A 2500-nucleotide genomic window follows, 5' to 3' on the forward strand; every position below is an offset into this window, starting at 1 on the left:
CCGTGGCATGACCGTGGCCAAGTAATAAAGATCAAATTCCATGCCTATGCCAAGTTGGACCAAGGCCCCGTCTCGTTTTGCTATAAGCAAGGGCGTGGCAAGGCACGCGGGGGGCCAAAAAATCAAAGTGCTCCGAAATGCACACGGGGGTGTCAAGCAACCTCCATGTACCGTGGCATGACCGTGGCCAAGTAATAAAGATCAAATTCCATGCCTATGCCAAGTTGGACCAAGGCCCCGTCTCGTTTTGCTATAAGCAAGGGCGTGGCAAGGCACGCGGGGGGCCAAAAAATCAAAGTGCTCCGAAAATGCACACGGGGGTGTCAAGCAACCTCCATGTACCGTGGCATGACCGTGGCCAAGTAATAAAGATCAAATTCCATGCCTAGGCCAAGTTGGACCAAGGCCCCGTCTCGTTTTGCTATAAGCAAGGGCGTGGCAAGGCACGCGGGGGGCCAAAAAATCAAAGTGCTCCAAAATGCACACGGGGGTGTCAAGCAACCTCCATGTACCGTGGCATGACCGTGGCCAAGTAATAAAGATCAAATTCCATGCCTATGCCAAGTTGGACCAAGGCCCCATATCGTTTTGCTATAAGCAAGGGCGTGGCAAGGCACGCGGGGGGCCAAAAAATCAAAGTGCTCCGAAAATGCACACGGGGGTGTCAAGCAACCTCCATGTACCGTGGCATGACCGTGGCCAAGTAATAAAGATCAAATTCCATGCCTATGCCAAGTTGGACCAAGGCCCCGTCTCGTTTTGCTATAAGCAAGGGCGTGGCAAGGCACGCGGGGGGCCAAAAAATCAAAGTGCTCCGAAATGCACACGGGGGTGTCAAGCAACCTCCATGTACCGTGGCATGACCGTGGCCAAGTAATAAAGATCAAATTCCATGCCTATGCCAAGTTGGACCAAGGCCCCGTCTCGTTTTGCTATAAGCAAGGGCGTGGCAAGGCACGCGGGGGGCCAAAAAATCAAAGTGCTCCGAAAATGCACACGGGGGTGTCAAGCAACCTCCATGTACCGTGGCATGACCGTGGCCAAGTAATAAAGATCAAATTCCATGCCTAGGCCAAGTTGGACCAAGGCCCCGTCTCGTTTTGCTATAAGCAAGGGCGTGGCAAGGCACGCGGGGGGCCAAAAAATCAAAGTGCTCCAAAATGCACACGGGGGTGTCAAGCAACCTCCATGTACCGTGGCATGACCGTGGCCAAGTAATAAAGATCAAATTCCATGCCTATGCCAAGTTGGACCAAGGCCCCGTCTCGTTTTGCTATAAGCAAGGGCGTGGCAAGGCACGCGGGGGGCCAAAAAATCAAAGTGCTCCGAAAATGCACACGGGGGTGTCAAGCAACCTCCATGTACCGTGGCATGACCGTGGCCAAGTAATAAAGATCAAATTCCATGCCTATGCCAAGTTGGACCAAGGCCCCGTCTCGTTTTGCTATAAGCAAGGGCGTGGCAAGGCACGCGGGGGGCCAAATAATCAAAGTGCTCCGAAATGCACACGGGGGTGTCAAGCAACCTCCATGTACCGTGGCATGACCGTGGCCAAGTAATAAAGATCAAATTCCATGCCTATGCCAAGTTGGACCAAGGCCCCGTCTCGTTTTGCTATAAGCAAGGGCGTGGCAAGGCACGCGGGGGGCCAAAAAATCAAAGTGCTCCGAAATGCACACGGGGGTGTCAAGCAACCTCCATGTACCGTGGCATGACCGTGGCCAAGTAATAAAGATCAAATTCCATGCCTATGCCAAGTTGGACCAAGGCCCCGTCTCGTTTTGCTATAAGCAAGGGCGTGGCAAGGCACGCGGGGGGCCAAAAAATCAAAGTGCTCCGAAATGCACACGGGGGTGTCAAGCAACCTCCATGTACCGTGGCATGACCGTGGCCAAGTAATAAAGATCAAATTCCATGCCTATGCCAAGTTGGACCAAGGCCCCGTCTCGTTTTGCTATAAGCAAGGGCGTGGCAAGGCACGCGGGGGGCCAAAAAATCAAAGTGCTCCAAAATGCACACGGGGGTGTCAAGCAACCTCCATGTACCGTGGCATGACCGTGGCCAAGTAATAAAGATCAAATTCCATGCCTATGCCAAGTTGGACCAAGGCCCCATCTCGTTTTGCTATAAGCAAGGGCGTGGCAAGGCACGCGGGGGGCCAAAAAATCAAAGTGCTCCAAAATGCACACGGGGGTGTCAAGCAACCTCCATGTACCGTGGCATGACCGTGGCCAAGTAATAAAGATCAAATTCCATGCCTATGCCAAGTTGGACCAAGGCCCCGTCTCGTTTTGCTATAAGCAAGGGCGTGGCAAGGCACGCGGGGGGCCAAAAAATCAAAGTGCTCCGAAAATGCACACGGGGGTGTCAAGCAACCTCCATGTACCGTGGCATGACCGTGGCCAAGTAATAAAGATCAAATTCCATGCCTATGCCAAGTTGGACCAAGGCCCCGTCTCGTTTTGCTATAAGCAAGGGCGTGGCAAGGCACGCGGGGGGC

This window comes from Trifolium pratense, unplaced genomic scaffold, assembly GCF_020283565.1.
Source record: "Trifolium pratense cultivar HEN17-A07 unplaced genomic scaffold, ARS_RC_1.1 scaffold_131, whole genome shotgun sequence".
Taxonomy (NCBI): Eukaryota; Viridiplantae; Streptophyta; class Magnoliopsida; order Fabales; family Fabaceae; genus Trifolium; species Trifolium pratense.